General features: G+C 36.4%; 1 protein-coding gene across 2 annotated transcripts in view; it reads left to right on the top strand.

The window, feature by feature from the left end:
- The window catches only part of LOC121421786 (ankyrin repeat and sterile alpha motif domain-containing protein 1B-like), a 147,788-nt gene that overhangs the window by 60,411 nt on the left and 66,090 nt on the right, over nt 1-21,287 (top strand). The gene's annotated exons all lie outside the window — the stretch shown is intronic.

Here is a 21,287-nt window from a genome sequence, read left to right as displayed (position 1 = left end):
GTAGTTGCCATAATGGCAAAGTTACGACAATTGTAACTCTTTTAGAAACGGGCCCAAGGACTGTAAGTCCGACCACTATTTATCACAAGTCTTGTGTGATAGCTTTGGTATACCCGAGACAACCTGCGCTTGACACAAAGTTAGCGCTTGTTCAGAATTTATTGTTACTCTGACGAGAGCGGGACTGTATGTCCAACTACCATTTATCTCAAGTCTTATGTAATCGCTTCTGTTTACCTGCAACAAACGCACATGATTCAGGTTAGCGCCCGCATTCTGACAGTTGATTTATCGTAACTTTGATGAGAGTAGGACCTTATGTACGACCTCTATCTACATCAATTCTCAATTTACTCCCCATCTTCTCGAGGCATGGATGAGAGCTTTTCATATTTTTTACATGAATTACCGAAAACAGAGACAAAGCATTTCATGAATTTCCCCATGTATGGGATCTTATGTAATGTGCAAACTTGGGTAATAACTCAAAGTACAGGGGATAATTTTCCTGGTATCGCTTTGCATTTTGCTCCACATTTTTGAGAGACTACTATGCATAAACTCTTTTGTATAGCATATGTTTATATAGGACTCTAGCATTACTTAGTCGAGAGCTTTTCTCTTATGACAAAAAATGCTGTTCAAGTGATCTGAGGCCCTTGGTCGAAGCAGTTACGCTAAAGAAAAAAAAATTACTTATAAATTTGAATGCATGCATGTGATTGGTTGAAAATTGATTTGTATTTGGTTGTGACTCTATTTGAAACTAGTCCCTGATGGTGTTAAGTGTGATTGTGAAATGGTGATGTTTGATGCTTGGGAGGTGAGGTGTCCGTTTCATGTTGGTGAACGTATTCTTCAGATGACTCAGCTACTGTCTTGAACTGAAAACCAGTTTAGAAGATCGCTTCGCTAGCATCCTCATCACCCACCATCTTCTGGGGCCCGTTGCAGAAAGATATGCGTTTAAACGCAAATAAAAAAAATCAATTGCAAGTCCCAAATGCGTGCTGTCGATTGGTTAAAAATCAAGTTGCGAATGATTTTTAGAGTCGCGATTGATTGCAACTCTTTCTGCAACAGGCCCCTGAACTGGTTTTCAGAACCACTTCGTTTAAAGTGGTCTTGGGTGCTATGGGAACGCTCTCAGTGGAGTTGGGTGTTTGTTGTGAAATTTGAAACCGCAGTGTAGACATTCTGCACATAGCGTGTACTGAGTAGCGTTCCCAACATTCACCCACTCTCGTCCTTCTGTGTGAAGATCGTTTCCCCGAAGAACGGTTGTACCTATGCTAAGACCAGTTTAACGAGGCGGAGTGCTCTTGAAAACTTCATCGGAGGTGGTTTTTCCAAACTTGTTTGGGAGACCACTTAAATTGCTTCCATGATGGCGTCGAGCGTTCCCATTGTGGCATTTGTGACCAAATCGGTGGTACAACTGAGCCAATGCGTGTACATTTGTATGTGAATTTGATTTCGCAAGCACCGATTACGATGTACTTTTTGCCATCTGATTCAACTTCCTCAATTAAAGATGTAAAGACATCTTCACTAGACCAAAGACACTCCTGTGTCACCTGTTAGGCCCACCAGCCACCAGCTCTTTTTTATATTTCACCAACTTTCATCATTTGCACATGTTAGCAGTTAATACAATTCATTGAAATTGTCTTTATTTCCTTTGTTTGCCCTTTATAATTAGAGTTTGATGTAACTAAATTCAGTAAAATTTAGCCCCGATAAATGTCAAGGAGCAAGTGTGATTTAAAATATTATTTCAGTTGATAACTGCTATCAAGGAAAATAGTTTAGTCCTGAATATATTTGCAAGAGATATTGCTGATATGAGTACATTTATTTCAATTCAAGTTTTCATGCCTTCTGCACAATGGGGAATGGCGATACTAATTCTAACACTCCAGGGCATGGGGCCTGCTTCACAAAACAACTTATTATGGTAACTATGGTAACAGCACTTAGCAGCCAATCAAAATCAAGGTTTCTATGCTCTACCATAATATTTTAAGTTTTATAGTGGTAAGTCTTTATGAAACAAGCCCCTGATTTGCGTGCAATCCAATTTCTTCTTAAAGGAGAAGAAAATGAGAGAAATAGATCAATGAGAGTTGGAATACAAGTTTTATTTAAAGAGATACACTTTAAAGCTCAATTGTTTACTCCCAATGCGAAATCTCTGTCTCATTTTCTGAGCAGCTACACAACCAGTTTGTGCATAATTTTAGAATCGGTATATTTAGTTTCAAGTGCTTTTAGTTCTTGTCTGCCAAAAAGAGACAAATATATTCATAAAAAGAACAGAAACTTGTGCACTTAGAATATAACATATGTTTTGGTTTGGTCATTGTTCAATTTTATTTCGTGTTTTGATAGTCTATTGTAGGAGTATATACTGTATCATCACCGTAAAGTGATCTATTTCTCTCGCTCTTGCCCACACAGCATTACATTCTAGCAGAATCTCTCAATAGCTATTAATTGGTACGATGCTTTTTGCTCACAAAAGTACCCGATGCGCTGGCACCTAACTCCATGTATGTTTGTCTGTGTCTCTTTGTTCCCCTATGTCTGTCTGTCTCACCCGTTCACCTTCCCTGTGACGTCTGCAACCCTTCCTCTATCTGTTGCCCTCTCCTGTCCGTTTACCTCTGGCTATGTTACCGTGGCAACAGCCCAGCTCCGATGCTCCGGCGGAAGGGAGTACGGACGGTTAAAGTAAGATCTGATCTTTTATTTCGCTTCATCTCACGGCGCTTGCTTTCTGACACCTCACCTAACCTCTCACTCTGCATCTTCCATACCAAACCTCACAGGATCTCAGATGATACTGTCCTTCCACTTCTTGCTGATATCATTTCTTTATTCTATTTGCATTTAACTAATTGATATGATATTGGTTTAAAAAGATACTATTCACCTTTTATGAAAATTATGTTACTGATAACAGATTATAATAATTCAGATAGGGACATCGTACTCTATACGTACCTTACGAGATCTCAGGTGGAACTATCCTTCCACCGCTTTTTGATATCATTTTGCTATTCTTTTGGCTTTTAACTACAAATATACAGTATGATGTGCTTGTTTTTAATCAAAAGTTATCATGAAACTGTGTACTGGTAATTCATAATAGATCATCATTCATATGTAGTATCTGTACAAAACCTACAGGTTCTCAAGACGATACTCTTACATATCATTTTGATCTACTTTTGACAGTAAAATAAAGAGTTTTGTTAGTACATTCACTCTTGAAGTTAATCATTCTTGTTTAAGTAGGGACAACTTCATTCCTTGCCAATCCTTACAGGATTTTAGATGATACCGTTCTTTCACATCTTGTTGATACCAATTCTGTACCTTTGACAGTAAAATACATAGCTTGGTTCAAACAGGTATCGAGTAGGGATTATACTTCCATGCCAACATCACAGGATTTCAAATGATACTCTTCTTCAAGTTCTTGACAATATCATTAATTGCGGTTCTAGAAAGATACTATATTCACATTTTTTATTAAACAGCAAGTCCAACCCAACAAAAGTGGATTTTTACAGAAAAAATAAAAATATTATAATGCTGAAAATTTCATCAAAAACAGATTTAGAAAAGTTATGATATTCTAGAGTTTGGCTTATTTTCATGAAACAGGTTATACGTGACAGGCCACTCCCAAACCAACAATAAGTCATCAAAAATTAATTTTGAGATTTTCATTTTTTTTGAAAGAGCACATCCTAAGCTTTAAAATGCTCTATACCTTAAAGGGGAATGAAACCTTTAAAACAAATAGGCTTGTGTAGAAACATGAAAATCAAAGAATAAGAATAAAGAAAGTTTTAGAAAAATCGGACAAATAATGAGAAGTTATGAGCATTTGAATATTGCAATCACTAATGCTATGGAGATCCTCCCATTGGCAATGCGACAAGGATGTGTGATGTCACTGATGAACAACTTTCCCTTTGGTGGACTATAAAATACCCTCAAAATGTCTCTTTTTGCTTTTTCTTATGATGATACAAACTCTCTATCCATGATGTATTCTAAAAAATATGTATTACATGCCCTCATGTAGAAAGAACACAATGATCTATAGATAGATGTGATAAAAGAGGCAATTCAAGTGAAATATATACTAAAGTAATGGGGAGAGTTGTTCACAAGTGACATCACACATCTTTGTCGCATTGCCAATTTGCTATCTCCATAGCATTAGTGATTGCAATATTCAAATGCTCATAACTTTCTCATTATTTGTCCGATTTTTCTCAAACTTTTGTTGATCTGTTTCTTTGATTTTTCTGTTTTCACACAAGCTATCTTGTTCCAATGGTTTCATTCTCCTTTAATATAAAAATTGATGAACAATGACCCACAGACATACTTGACTGAATGCAGAATAAATTCAACGTAAGCTTTAAGCATTAGAGAAATTACAATTGAGAATTTTTTTTTGCAACTCAGAGATCTTGTTTTTATCATCAATCAGTCATTTTGATTTATTGTATGATAATTGCAAACATATTTATCTGCAATACAGTTATCTATTTAATTGATCTTGATATATTCATCATTTTTATTATTGATTAAGAATGATTGCAATTTGCAGTGCATTTTATCTACATGCAAATGAGAGATTATGTATTATGTTAATTGTATACAGTTTTGTTCAATGGCCATATATTTGTAGCTGAAATAGGACATTTTCAAAATAATACATGACATTTAGAAAATAAAGAAGAGAATATATCTATCATTTGTACATAAAATATAGCTTAGGATCTCAACCCTGAAATTGATTAATATCATCTGCTGCCATCTGGTGACATTATCAATACAGTCATTACAGCAACTTCATTCAAAATTGATAGACCTATTGTGTATACACCTGAATTTACTAACTAAACTATTAGGTTGTCAGTGCTGATTTGAACAAAATGTTTTCTTGTAATCAAGGTACGTTCTGTTAAACTATAAACCTGCGTGAAGTTACTGACATAGCACCTAGATATGTTACAGGTTCATACATGTAGTTCTAAAGAATAATTTGTGAGGACTCAACTAAGGTGGGAGAGAGGGATGAAATAAAGTAAGAGGTTTTGATGAGGTCAGAAAATAACCAGGTGATGTGGGGAAATACTGAGGGGACTTGTGCAATTTTTTATTTTTAAAACTCAAAATTAAAAGCTCAATAGATAAATTGCAGCATGCCTATGTACTACAGTCAATGTACAGTTAGGATCCATCTTCTTTTTCAAATATAGCCTTATTAAAGGAAAGGGAGCATGACTTTGTATGACCTATAAATGAGCATTCAATTTTCATGTGCATTATCATAACATTATATAACTTAATTTGATTATTATAGCAACATATTATACCTTTGTTCTGTTTCACTAATATCTCAGTTTATATATTCAGGATGCTTTTAGTATGATGGGGAAACTCATTTTCTCTCATGACTACTATTGCTACCTTGCTGTGACTACTTTAGATTCAACCCAGAGGCTTTAAAATCAGTCTGAAAAAATAATGTTTGTTGATTTTTTTTATTTCAATTTAAAGTGAAGGAAAGAGGGAATAAATATTTATCTTATTTCAATTTAAAGGAAAGAGGAAAGGAAGCAAGTCAGATATTAGATTTTAAGTACGTTCATTAAATTGTGTGAGCAACAATGTTTTACACACAGTAGGTTGGTGCATTTTTTTTTATATATATATCCATCCAATATTTCATTGCCCTCTGAAGTTCATTTATGATTCGGTAAATGTTGCTGCATTCAAGGTCTGCTTCATGCTTCAGGAGTATGATGTAATCATTGTCAGGAATTTGTATTTCAGATAAAGCCTATAAAATATTTTTGGGAAAATAATTTATTAATTTCATCGAAAAAGAATAACAAAAGTTTCAACAACATCGTTGCCCAGTTGCCATAGATAAACAATACAGAAATTACAATTTGATAATTGGTATTAGTTGGAAGAAAAAAATGCGCCATTGCTGGGTAGTATGTGTGTGATCAATTTTTTTAAACACTTAAACAAATAATTAGAGGGCAAGTCTTTCCTGATATGAACTTGACCTTTAATAATAATAATAGAAGTAGAAAAATTAGAGAAACATCATGATCAATTTTTTTTTTCAAATATCCATTTATAGATATAAGAGTTTCTGATGTGACAAATGAACAGAATCCTTTGATGTCAGATATTTAAGGTGAATACTATAAATTTCAATTTTTTAATCTAGTAGTTTAAATTGCTGTTATGTGAGCATTCTCATCAAACATATTTCATTTGCTGAAATCGAAAGAAAAATACTTTTTGCTCTCATAATAAATCCTAAAAATGAACCATAAAAAAGGGGAAAACAGATATTTATTGAATGCATACATTGATATGGCAAAGCTGCTCATATGTGAAGTGATCAAGTGAAAAACAAACAAACTTCAAGCATCTTTAAATTTTTGATGGATTTTTGACAAACATTTATTGTATCATCTAGATATATCATCTATCTATTTTGTTTTTGAATAAACCTTTTTTCAAGGTGAAATCCCCTTTCTACATGTTTGCGCAGGTGCACTAGATACTGTATTTATTAGCAAAATGACCATGTATCGTAAGTTGATAATTTAGCTTCCCCCCTCCCCCAATAAACACAGACAAAGTCTGGAGGGGGCATCAAGCATTGCCTGTACTTCTGTCCATCCCCCACTTTGTTTCAACTCAATAACTCAAAAAATATTGACTGGATTTAAATTTTTTTTGGTGTGTAGGTAGGTGACACCAAAGTACAGGTCGAGTTCGATTGCAGCAGGTCAAAGGTCACAGCTCATTATATATGCAAGTTGGTTTCTGAATAGTAATTACTTAGGGAATAATCAACAGATTAACAAAACAATTGGTGTGTGTTGGTTTCTGCACGATATTAAGTTCAATCATATTGAATGAATTTCTGTTCGCGTTACGTGAGGGCATGTGTCCTTTGGACAGGTCAAATTTCTAGTTTTTTTAAATGTCAGATATTCTGTTAAAAAGGCAATGAAACCATTGGAACAAGATAGCTTGTGTGAAAAAAGAAAAATCAAAGAAACAGATCAACAAAAGTTTGAGAAAAATTGGACAATAAATGAGAAAGTTATGAGCATTTAAATATTGCAATCACTAATGCTATGGAGATCCTCCCAATGGCAATGCGACAAAGATGTGTGATGTCACTGATGAACAACTCTTCCCATTACTTTAGTATATATTTCACTTGAATTGCCTCTTTTATCACATCTATCCATAGATCATGTGTTCTTTCTACATGAGGGCATGTAATACATATTTTTTAAGAATACATAATGGATAAAGAGTTTGTATCATCGTAAGAAAAATAAAAAAAGAGACATTTTGAGGGTATTTTATAGTCCTCCAAAAGGAAAGTTGTTCATCAGTGACATCACACATCCTTGTCGCATTGCCAATGGGAGGATCTCCATAGCATTAGTGATTGCAGTATCTAAATGCTCATAACTTTCTCATTATTTGTCTGATTTTTCTCAAACTTTCTTTATTCTTCTTTGATTTTTATGTTTCTACACAAGCCTATTTGTTCCAAAGGTTTCATTCCCCTTTAAAAAGGCAAAGAGCCTAAGTATTGTGGAAGAAGAGCCTATAAATATGAAAGGGCCACTTACATGGACTCTCTAGTCATTGGGCATTGACAGAAAAAAGGTACTCAACATATTCATTTGAATGTTTCTCAATTTTAGGCTAATTTTTGGCTTTTATTATATTTATTGCTACTGATATATTTATATGTTGTAACCACGCTAGTCTTGTGCATCAGACTCTGCATTTTTCAGAAAGCGGACAAGTGGGTCTGTGAATGGCTTTATACACAGACAAGTCAACTCACTTTGACAGTAGTAGTCTGTAAGCGCAAACTCAATTTTGAACATTTAACTGATAATAGCATGTCTAGTATAGAGACTAGTCACACTACACTCCAAACATCCTCTGTGTATCAAAGATTGAGAAAGCAGTTATAGTGAATCTAGTCTCGCTATTTCATACTCTGTTTCTTTTGCGCATTATGCACAATGTGAAAATCTAAGGTCTGTGCCTGTAGACTAGGCAGAGAGTGCACCGTGCTATCTGTACATGTCTATCCCTCTTCGAGCCACTCACATTTCTGGTAAAGGTATTTCCGAGCCTGTTGATGTCCCATCACTGGCATTCCACCGCGAGAGAGCGAGAGTGAGTGAACAACGAACTAACGAGCGAACGATCGAGAGAGGGAGAGGTAGTTAGATGTGAGAGGGGGCAAGCGTGCTGTGTTGCAAATGTCATTGGATACTACGACCCGGTAGCACGCGATCCTGTGGGATTTGATAGCTCTTGTTTGTTTGGACGGTACACTCACGTGTGACATTATTGGAATTATTCTACACAGTGCAGTGAAGGGCTTGGTGAGTGGATTCAAAGAATTAAATTCATGGTGTTGTGATGCTAGTATTCTCTTCATAATGTTTAATAGTTATTTCCTATTCTTGTGTCAGGGATAAATGATAGTTTCGAAGTTACGGATGCCCAAATTCAGCTGTATTGCTACCTTTGTGATTTAAAAGGGAAAATAAAGTTCTCTTTTGATATTTGGATATAATGTAAATGATAAGGAATTGCATACAAGTTTAACTTTTGTACTATGTTTTTGTAAAAAAGAATATTTACCATCAAAGGAAACTCAGCTTGTAAGACGTTATGTAAGCAATGTATATCTTTTTGTGGTTTTTGTATGCAAAAATTATGGAATTTATTTGTCAAATTGGTGGTTTATTTAGCTGGACAGATTATATGCAAGTAATATATTATTTCCTATTTGATTAACTGTGTACTTAGTGTAAAAGTATCATGTATTTGTCATATTAACCTGCTACACAAGTAGGATTTGCCTGTTATATTCCAATATCCATGTACTACTTTTTTATCATTGAATGTTTATCTGCTATTTATAGTTTATACTGTAACATAAAATGTACATTTTTAAGATGGTTAATTTATTACCAAAATTAATAAATGACATTGTACAGGTTTTCTATATCCACAATGTACATTGCAAATATTAGTGGATGACAACATTTATTCAAGTTTTATGTTTATGAAATAAACTTTACATTCCTAACAATGATTTATTTTGATAATACTTGGCTGTCATTCAATATTTCAGTTTGGGCTAAAGATCAGAAGAGTCTTAGAATTATCATTATCATTTTGTTTACATTTTAACTCTAGTAATATTCAAAATCAGTCAGTAGTACGGATACAAAACATTGTGCCTGCCTCATGTATGATAATGATGTTGATGGTGTACTTTATGAGGAAGATGGTTATGATGATTATGACGGTGGCAGTGATTACGATGATGTACGGTGGTGATAATGACATGATAGTGATGGTGGTGGTGATGATGGTGATGATGGTGATGATGATGGTGATGATAATTTTGGTGATAGTGATTATGATGATGGTGATGATGATTATGGTGATGATGGTGGTGATGGCAATGATGATAATTTTGATGATGATGGTGAGGATAATGATAATTTTGATGATAGTGATGATGATGATGGTGAGGATAATGACGAAGATGATGATGATGATGTAGATAGTGATGATTATGATAGTACTTCTGCTGCTGCTAATGATGAACATGAGTTTGGTGGGGTATTTGATCATGATGATAAATTGTTTCGTTTCCTCATTAATATCTTGAGTTAAGTCGGATTCTGGGCAGATGAGGCACCAGCGGAAATGGATTTTCTCTCTAGGGGGCAATTTCCCTTGTTTTTCCATTAAGTGTTAATCCCAACACCACATTAAAGAGTGTACTTTGGAGGTTCCCTGGGACAATTAGCATCTTAGGGGAAATTCATTCTCCTCTTGTGTACATGTTTGTTTATGCATCAGCTAAGTCATTGATTTTGTTGAATTTGAATACTGTATGTAGTAAATCCTATATCATCAATATTCTAATACTGAAGATACAGAAAGTAAGACTATGGCAGAGGAAGGAACATTAACAACAAGAACAACAACAACAGTAACAACAACAACAGTAACAACAACAACAACAATAACAACAACATCAACAACAACAACAACAGCAGCATAACCATGTACATGTACCCAACAAGCAACTGCATTCTGCATTACCCCATTACATGAAAGAAAACCATCACCATTGTCATTATCATCATTATTCAAGGACCACATTTAAAGAAAAGAACACCTGCCTATACCATCCTATGAAAAGAAAATTGTCACCTCAAGACCACTAGCATACGTCGTCCAGAGCAAAGGGATACCACCTGACCTCATTCCTCCTAGAATAAAAAAAAAGATAAGTAGGGGTTAGTCATTGGTAAGCCAACACCAATCAGGAGTTTGATGGAATTTGGAGAAATCTTATTCGGACACCTTCCGAACCACAAAAAGAGTGTATCGCATCTCGATTTGCTGCTGCTTTTTTTTTTGATAGCTATGATGAGTCACGTTGTACACTGGGCATCATGGTGGCAGAGGTGCGATCAGATGTGCCGAAGATTTGAAATCAAATAGATTTTTATTGGCTCGTTGTTCCATTTAGACCGGTGCTTTATCGTTCTTGTTAATTTGAAAAAAAAAGTATTATTGCATTAAATAATGGCAAGTATAATATTTTGAAATGCAATTAAATTTGCTGAATAATGTTAATTGAGTAGATTATGCATTACTTGCTTTTTTGATTAATACACTTTCAATTCTTTTATCCAGTCATTTCTTTTGAAATGGGGATATTCTCCTACAACAGTGAAACTTGGATAAAAATACTGCCCAAGGAAGGCAAAAAAAGGTATTTATAGCAGGTGGTCTTTATGGAGAGGTTCTTGTAACACTTGTTTTAATTGGGAATTATATTCAAGGAAACCAAACTTGTAGTCTTTATAGACAGGTAGTCCTTCTGTTCAGATGGTCACTATTTACTAAAATCAAGTTTGACTGTAATATGCAGCCAGGAATTGTATTGCATTTTATTTTCCATCAATTAAAAACAATATTAAAGAAAGAAAAGATCAGTAAAAAGATGGAGGGATTGCTCTACTCAGCATTGATAACATATCAAACGCTGTTTTACAGGAATTGAAGTGTTGATTTAGTCAGACTTTAAGATAAATGAAAGTAGTTGCAGTAAACACTGATTCACTAGAAAGTCAGTTATACCAGGCTTAATTGTCACTATATCATCGAGGATCTAGATCTCGTACAGTTACATAAACTGAACTTTGTGAAATCTTGAAATCTACGCTGAAAAATGTTCACACTGAAGATCACCAACACAGATAAGTGCAAGTGGGACAGTGTAATGTAATTGCTTTGAATGTCGGCCCAACGCTAGTCCCGAATCCCATGCTTATTTGCTAATTTCGCAGCAATTACACAATTTCTTCCAGAATCCTTCAGCACATGCTTTCTTTTTATACAACAGACACAGGTGGTTATTTCATTAGATTCTGTACAAACTCATTTTGAAATCGTCACCACAACTGGCATTTATCTTTAAATCTATTTGAAATGCCCCCCCCCACAGGCTCAAGTGTTTTTATTTGTATTAGATAGTTGTAAATGCCCTTTCTGTGTACAGGTGAGATGAGTCATATATCCCTTGGCATAAGGATGAGGAGGAGGAGTATGGGATGCATTCCCTGATTCTGGGAATGATTCTCTCTCCATCTCAATCAGGTGGTCACCTGACATCTGTGCACAGCTAGAGTTTTTCTCTTAACCAGTGATGGGTGAATCATTGCTTGGTTTTTAAAAGTAGGATGATTGTGGAAGGGGGGCGGGGGCTTTTTAAGGTTTCTGTTTCTGTGTCTGTTTCTGTTTGTGGTAACTCCCGTAGGAACTCGGCAGGACAGCATTTTATTTTTTTGCTGTTAAACGCCAAGCTGGTATATAACCAATTACCTTGGAAACATTTTACATCTAGTTTAATCAGTCATAGTGTCTGACATGATAGATGACAGATATCACTCTTGGGCCTTTTTATCAAAGTGGAGACAATGGCAGAGTTTGGATTCGAACTCACAACCTTGCGATTATGAGTCCAATGCTCTAACCACTGGACCAGGTATTTCTACTGTACTGTATTTTACCCCCCTTAAAACAAATGAATAAAAATAGAAATAAAATGCAGGTTAACTGCTTAATATGCGCAACTCCTAGGGCCTTATCTCAAACTGGTTTCTAAGGCCACTCGAGGGAAACAGGAAAAGTGGCCACCGGAGACAGGTTGTATTTATAGACAGGTTGGCGATCATATTTGATTCAATAGGAAGACAAAATTGGTGGTCACTAAAGGCAGGTTTTGACTATAGGCACGTGGTGTGAGCATGGATCCTACTAGTACATGTAGGATCCATGCTGTGACATAGAGGCTGGTCTCACTACATTCCTAAAACTAGTTTACTGGAAACTAGTTTAACGCGTAGTGAGAACGGTCAAAGCGGTCTTGGAAGCGATCTTCCAAACCAGTTTGGAAAACCGCCTCGCGATGTAGTTTTCAAGATTGCTTTGCCTCGTTAAACTGGTTATAGCGTGAGGACACAACCGTTCTTCGCACATTTTGAGCGCGCTACTCCACACGACAGGTGTAGAATGCCTATGCTGCGGTTTCGAATTTCTCGCGAAACGTGTCACCCCACTGAGAGCGTTTCCATAGCAACAAGAGCGCTTTACATGAAGTGATTTTGAAAACCACTTTCGTGTTTTCAAGTGGGAACGCTAGCAAAGCGATCTTCCAAACCGGTTTCCTGAATCAGTTTCCAGTAAACTAGTTTTAGAAATCTTAATGAGAAGGGCCTCATAGGTTCACTGTATTGCACTACATATGTATACATGTACATCTCCTACCCTCTGTGCTTTTGTTGTTAATGTAGCATACATGTACATTAGAAAATATTCTTAAAGGGGAAGTTCACCCTGACAAAAAGTTTATTGTAAAAATAGCAGAAAAAATAATAAAAAATATTGCCGAAGGTTTGAGAAAAATTCATCAAATAATTAAAAAGTTATTAGAATTTCAATTATTTGATTTGTGACGTCATATGCGAGCAGCATTCCTACGTAGCGAATGGTAAAAAATCAATGAAATGTCATTTTCTCAGAAAATTGAAAATGGTTTTCACTGTAACTTTTGTATATCAATAGACAAATCATTTCACACCTGATCATGAAAAGAAAACAAAATTAAGTCATCAGGAACCATACAAAATTTGAAATTCATACATTTTATATTACATAACACATGGGGCAGCTGCTCGTTTATGACGTCCCAAATCCAAAATTTTGAACTCTAATAACTTTCTTACTCTTTAACGGATTTTCCTCAAACCTTCCCCAAATATTTTTTACTATTTTTTCTGCTATTTTTACAACAACGTTTTCTTCAGGGTGAACTTCCCCTGTAAGTCTTTTTTACCGTGTTTACACATTGACTTGGCTCGGGGGTTGAACACGAGAGCCGTGCTCAACATGGCAATTTTATGCTGTGTAAACGCGATCAGAGTGATCCGCGAGCCGTGTCGAACACGGCTTTATCGATCCTACAAAATCGAAGGTTTCAACCCGCGACCCGAGTCAGACTCGGCAATTTTTTTCGTGTGTAAACAGAAAGCCGTGTCGAACTCTCTTGACCTAGGTCACTACGCGCGCTTTCACTTTTGGCATTGTTGTTGTTCGCACGGACAAGATTCGATTCCGGCGGTGAATTTCCCGCCTTTAATTTGCGACGTCATAATTCTTCTTCCGTTTGAGATCCGCGAGCCGTGTTGAACTCGCCTTTTCATATGTACGTATGAACGCAATCTCTGATCCCTTCTTCGCAGTCTTCAACCCGGCTCGCGGATTCAACACGCGAGCCGAGTCAATGTGTAAACACGGTATTTGTCTTGTTTATATACCACACCTCCCCTTTCTCCCTTCCCCCTCTCTGCTCCGCCCCTTTTGTTTTTCCTTCCCTGCTTGCCATCACCCACCCTTTTCATGCCCCGCCTACATTGTCTTCTTTAACCCACCTTTTCTCTCTATCTCCATCTCTTTCTTTCTGTCTGTCTCGGGGGGGGGGACACTTCCATTGACGAGTGGATACCATGCGCGACCATGAGGTCTCAAAAAGCACCCTAAACACGTGCATAGCTGGTCTTTGAACTTGGCATCTCTGCCTATCTTGAAAAAAACATCCTTTTTATGTTTTTTTTTTGGTCGCGCATGGTATCCACTCGTCAGTGTAAGTGGCCCCCCCCCCGGGTCTGTCTCTATATTATTCCCTACAGAAGCATGCCTAGATGCGTTCTTCCTCTCTGTATACGTCTGTCTCTTTTCCCCTCCTCTGCCTTTGTATATGTTCATTATATGTCTCTCTCTCTTTCCTTCCCTTTATCTCTTTTCGTTCCTCCTATTTCATTGATTATACCTTAAGTATAATTGATGAATCACTGTTATCAGACTAGATTGCGTAGCAGCGAAATAAGAAAGCCAGAAGGCAAGATGTTTAGTAGAATTTTTCATGAATGAAGAGTAATCAGATTTGTCTCAAATTTGGGCTGGAAATTTGATTCAATTTAGGGGGGAAATTTCACTTCAATTTCAGCTGCGCATCTTCCCTGCATAGGAGATATGCACGTGCAATGGTAAGTACGTGCATATGAGGTTGGTTTTGACCAGATGGTGCTGGTTTCTGCTATATTTGCATGCTTTAGTCCTAATTAATGGCTAAAACATGTAGTCACAGGTAGGCATAGCAATAGACATCATTCATATAACTAAGGCCCTACAAAATTTGCCAGAAAAATATGTAATCATAATGCCTCGCCGGAATTGATATCTGACGGCATGTTTTTGTATTGTACAAGAATATGCATACAGCAATATAGTTGAGGTGTTTTTGCAATGACAAAAAGGCGTGTACTAGAGTTTGGTGAGAACCGTGTTTCCATGGTAATAAAATGTTGATTGAAAGTATCTTTAGGTGTTGGGTCATGCAACTTATATCTACACTGTAAAAACTGCGGTGTTAAAACTGACACCAATTGGTGTTAATAGAGGACCACACCCTGAGGTGTTAAAATTACACCCTAGAGATTAAACATAACACTAAAGAGTGTAAATGTAACAACAAAAGGTGTTGTAGTAACACCTATAGGTGTAAAACTAACACCACCAATTTAACACCGGTGTAAAATAACTGGTGTGGTCCTCTATGTACACCGGTTATCACCACAGTTTTTATTGTGTATAGAGAGAACGAACAATCACTTTATAATTAAAATGGTTTGTAAAATCACATCCTTGGTCAAATACAGACTCTTTATAATAACCATGTAGAATTTAGAAGTAAACCTTTAAAGACTTTGAGCCCACCCTGCACTTTCCTTGATGGCTGAGACACATCTTGTAGAACCCTTCCCTTGAATTAGTCCGTCAAACGGGGGAAAATCTCATTTATCATCCCATGCCAGCCGTGACGGGCCACACTTATTAGATATTTTGGAGTGATTACGAGCCGTTATGCATGGGGCGATCAGACGCTCTTAAAGTGATAGTTGAATGATGGCCACAATTACTTTCAGAGGGAAACTTGTGAGAAGCACTGCAAATTGATGATTGGAGCTATTCCAAATTTTATTTTGTGATTTATGCGAAATAACAAAATTAGAAAAAAAAACTATTCATGTGGGACTTTTATATTTTCAAAGCCCACTCCTTCCCACCTCACTCTCACACGATTTGTATTCGAAAGTGATATTTCCCCGATTTGAAGGTGCATATTTACATGTATTTTGATTGCTCAGAGATTATTTCTAATGGAAATCGACCATTACTTTAAAGATCTAGGCCTACATGGAGAACTCAGTTTGAAATTTTTATCTTAAACTGTGACAGAAACTGTATCAAGGTAATTTTGTGTGTGTGTATTTGAGTTTTGTCAGACGTGTTTCAACCAGATAGGATTATTTACGTCTGGGACCGACATTTAATGTCACCATCCGAAAGACGTTACCAGGGCTCGAACCTCTGCATCAATGTGTAACTACCTAACATAGCTTGGATTACAGGTGCATGCCACAACGCCCAGTTTTTGTGAATGGTTTTGTATAATGCTCCTTGAATCTTTAGTTTGCTGGAAATGAAATAATGGTAACTTGATGCATACATGTGTCTGCTGAAGAAAATAGAGTGAACTTTACTATGGGACTATACACAGCAGGGTGGGTAGAACGGTTTTGAAACTGGGGGGGGGGGGCTGACCATGCAAAACATCAGATGGTCGTATTTAAGTTTTTGGTTTGGGAAGAAAGTGGAGCACTCCCACCCCCCAGTTCCGTGGCCCCTGCTTTATAGTACTCACAAATTATCAGAAAACGTCACATGGTTTGAAGGTATGTTAAACCAATCCTCAAATACAGTGGACCATTTTTAAAATATTTTCCCTTAATATCATGAAATTAGTTTTTAATTTGCACAATGTTTTTCAAATTTTCCACCAGAAGCTGAACATTACTTTAAATCCTCCTCCGTTCCCTAGCGATGCCGCGGAGGTTGTGTACGCTTGAGAGATGTTGTAGAATGGTGCTGTCACTTTGTATTAAGATGGGAATGAGCTGCATCTCAATGCTTAGTCAGGGACGGGAGGGGTTGCACTTTTATTCAACCTAGAAATAAAAAATGAAGAACACACTGCTTTGTGAACTAGATATTTTACATACAAGATTGTAAAAGAAGTGGGGAACCTTCCTGGATTTATGATTTTCAATAATCTAAATGCAGATTTACTGATTTACGGATTATCAGACAGCTTATAATACTTCCAGAATTTCGGTAATATTTTCTTAAGAACCATGTGGAAGTGATGAACATAATACGGCAATGAAAGTTGAAAATGCAAATGGAACGCCCTATTAAAACTTTCTGTTTCGGGTATTTTTTGGCATTTTGTGAGAGGTGAATCATGATGCAGATGTAGTCCATGTTCAGATAGATTTTTATAAAAATAATTTTCTGGTGCTTCTTTTCACAAACAACTGCTTAAAATCGCTGCATTTGATAACGTTAAAGATTTCAGTGAACAGGGATTTGTTGAGGCGCCTTTTAAAATTTCCCGGGCCCTTTTGAGCATTTTGAGGGCAAAATGGCCTGATCCCCCCCCCCCCCGAATCCATGTAGTATACTCTGGAACTTTATAAAACAATGAAGTATACTAGTGACTTAGTACATACACTGTATGTAGCCTTGCATGTTAATTGCCAAATCATTTTTGATAGCATCAGAAAACTATCATTTTCATTCATTCATTCATTTCGGTTTATTGTACAAAATACTTCCTTGTTAAAACAGTCTGGAGACTGATACAAACAAAGATTACAATGTAAACATAAATTTCATAGTTACATAAGTGAAATGAAATAGTCAAATAATATGAAGTAACAATTAATTAATTGATGTTGGTATATTGCACTTACAAGGTAGGCCTACTATATTTTGAGGTTTTGGTATTTTATGAGAAGTAATCGAAGTTTGTAGCATACTCCTGACCTGAACCCTGACTTCCTTTCCCAGCCGCACCCTCTCTATGAGATTTGTGTATTAAGAGACAGTCTTGAGATGTGGAACAGGGTTCATCAGTCGGGTCCCAGGATGTGACCAATATCACGCCAAGTTCTGATGACTATTCCTGCCATCTACATAGATCTGTTTCCTATCAATACAAGATTAACTTGGGTCATCGTCTGCCTGGGAACCCTAAATTGATTAGTCTGCCTGCGAACCTTAAAATAGACTTGAATGATTAAAAATCTAATCTAGCGTATTTTGATTATTGATATGAATAAAAATATATAAGTATATTAGCATTTCTGGTATTCCTGCAATAGATGTGTTTCTTATCAGGTTTAGCTAAACTTGGATTTCTGCTGGGGAACCCTAAATAGATCTAGGGAACTTTAAATAGATGTGAATGATTAAAAATCTAATCTTACATATTTTGATTATTGATATGAATACCAATACATAAGGTATATGAGCATTTTCGGTATTCCTGCAAAAAATCTGTATCCTATTAGGATTAGATTAACTCGGGTCATAGTCTTCTGGGGAACCCTAAATAGATTAGTCTGCCAGGGAACTTTAAATAGACGCAAATGATTAAAAATTTAATCTTACATACATTTTGATTATTGATATGAATAAAGATATATAAGTGTATGAGCATTTTCGGTATTCCTGCAAAAAATCTGTTTCTTATCAGGATTAGATTAACTTGGATTTCTGCTTGGGAAGAAGATTAGTCTGCTTGCAAACCTTAAATAGACTTGAATGAACACAAATTTAATCTTACATATTTTGATATGATTAAAATATAAATGTATGTCCGCAGTTCTGATATTCCTGCACGCTACATAGATCTGTTTCCTATCAATACTAGATTAACTTGGGTCATTGTCTGCTGGGGAACCGTAAATTGATTAGTCTGCTGGTGGAACCTTAAGAAAGACTTGAATGGTTAGAAATCTAAATGCAAATTTTGATATTTATATGAATAAAAAGTGTACAAGCATTTCTGGTATTCCTGCAATAGATCTGTTTCCTATCAGGACTAGATTTAACTGTTCAGGTCATCGTCTGCCGGGGAACTCTAAATCCCCTAATAGAATTTTCCAATATTCTTATTTTTTTTCATACCTCCCTGAAATTTCGTTGAGGCAGAGGGCGTAATCACTCGTCAACATCAAGAATGGGATTTGTAAACTTATAAAGGCAGATATATCATATATAATATTCAATTGTATTCTTAAGCAGCTTCTAGAAATTTATCTTGAAAATTGACAAAAATCAGAATGACGAACAAAAACCCAGTGAGGCGATTTTGTTTAATTATGCAGTCATGTCTATAGGTAAGAATATTCATGACTGTTAAAAAAAACACAAATGTTTGATGTGCATTATGTTGATCATGTGGAAGTGAAGACAAAACTGTCGTGTTTACTCATGCCACAACCCTAAAGCAGAAAGAATAATGTTGAGTGCTTAACGTTTCTAGCACTCGAGTTAAATGCCCATTCTATACAGTGGTATTTGGACAAGGGGGGCTCTCCTGACCATGTGTGCGTGTGCATCCACACATTGTTGTTATGTTTACAAAGAATCTATTGATTTGGGAAATATTATGGTTCTTATGGATGAAAGCCATTTAGTACCGTGTTTACACATTGACTCGGCTCGGGTGTTGAATCCGCGAGCCGGGTTGAACACTGCGAAGAAGGGATCAGAGATCGCGTTTATACGTACATATAAAAAGGCGAGTTCAACACGGCTCGCGGATCTCGAACGGAAGAAGAATTATGACGTCGCAAATTAAACGCGGGAAATTCACCGCCGGAATCGAATCTTGTCCGTGCGAACAACAACAATGCCAAAAGTGAAAGCGCGCGCAGTGACCTGGTCAAGAGAGTTCGACACGGCTTTCTGTTTACACACGAAAAATTTGCCGAGTCTGACTCGGCTCGCGGGTTGAAACCTACGATTTTGGCGGATCAAAAAAGCCGTGTTCGACACGGCTCACGGATCACACTGATCGCGTTTACACAGCATAAAATTGCCGTGTTGAGCACGGCTCGCGTGTCGAACCCCCGAGCCGTGGCACTGTGTAAACACGGTATTAGTTAGTGCTTGTCACCTGCCTGCTTGTAAGTTCTTCTTGTAAAGTTGTTGATATATCGAATGACTTGCTAGGCCTCTAAGCCCAAGTCGGTGATTTGAAATTTGACTTTGAAGTACTATAAGCCACTTCTGTACCATATCCCAGGGGCTACAGAATTATTTTGAAAATGGGCTACAGAATCATTTTGAAAATGATGGCTTGGGAGATACATAAACTCACAATTTGAAGGCAATTTTCACACTTTTTACACGTTAATGAAAATAAGGTGGGGGGATTAACCACCAGTTCCCACTCATTCCGTGGCCCCTGTATCCAGTGTCTGAATAAGCTTTAAGATAAAATAAATCTTAAAATTGATATCAATCATGATTCCAGGGCAAACTATGTATGATTGATGGTTGATAGTAACATTAAATAGTTCTAAGCTAAAATATATGGCTTGTATGTTTTGTTTTAATGGTATGCCTTGTGCTAAAATCACCTGGGAAGTACCAATCGAAATTGCTTGTAACAGATCAAGAGCATGCAGTACGGACCTGCCATAGTGCACTCACTGAAACCAAGATAACTAATTAAATTATTGATTGATAATGCTAAGATCAGTTCATTTTTGATTGATTGTTGTCTCATAAACCAATAATTGCATAGTCACACGAGTACACATATTGCTTATTATACACAGGTACGCAGTAAATATAGGCCTACTGGCCTACAGTGCTATCCCCATGGAGGCTATTAAGTGACATTGTATTTGCAGTATGATATGAAATCATATCAGAATTATAATATTTTATTCCCACCTCTTCCCCCCCCCCTCTTTTCAGTTAAGCAATACATGTATACAAAATGGTAATAGTGTCATTCAGAAAGAGAACGTAAATGAAAAGTAAGGAATTTAGTATGGTTCAGTCAGTTGATACTTTGATTATTGAATAATCTATGGATCATTGATTAGGTCAGCAGCGATTCTACATGTATACTGCTTAGATTCTTTGCAGCTTGTTTGCTTTCATGTTTGCTTTCAGAAAATAAACAAAAAAAGTGCGTGGAAATCGAGTCAACAAATCAAATTATAGCTTTCCAGAGTAAATTAATATAATTGTTTGTTTTATATTACCTCGTGAATAAATCAATGTCGGCATCTGTTGTACTTCGAAGCAAGGAAAGAAGATCAAACAATCAAGACAGAATAATATTAATCACTGATTGAGTGCAAAAATTCGAACAGGATATAAAGTTTATTTGTTCTTTGTGGATAACCTATTTCTATGAAATCCCTGATCCCTGACCCACTTTCTGAGGAAAACAAACTCAAATATTTAATAGGCATAAAACATTACTGTGCAAATAGAAAAATACACACCTTCACAACCCCCCCCCCCCCAAACAAACTGGAGATTAGGATAGAAAACAAATTCAGTACTGAACTTATTAAAATGTAGGCCAATCACATATTTTGCATGCACATCGCTGTGTCTTTGCAAATGAACTTTGATATTGTATACCTTCCTGAAAGCCT

Source organism: Lytechinus variegatus, chromosome 9, assembly GCF_018143015.1.
Source record: "Lytechinus variegatus isolate NC3 chromosome 9, Lvar_3.0, whole genome shotgun sequence".
NCBI classification, from domain to species: Eukaryota; Metazoa; Echinodermata; class Echinoidea; order Temnopleuroida; family Toxopneustidae; genus Lytechinus; species Lytechinus variegatus.
The sequence above is the reverse complement of the archived record's forward strand: the minus strand, read 5'-3'. Positions and strand labels throughout refer to the sequence as shown.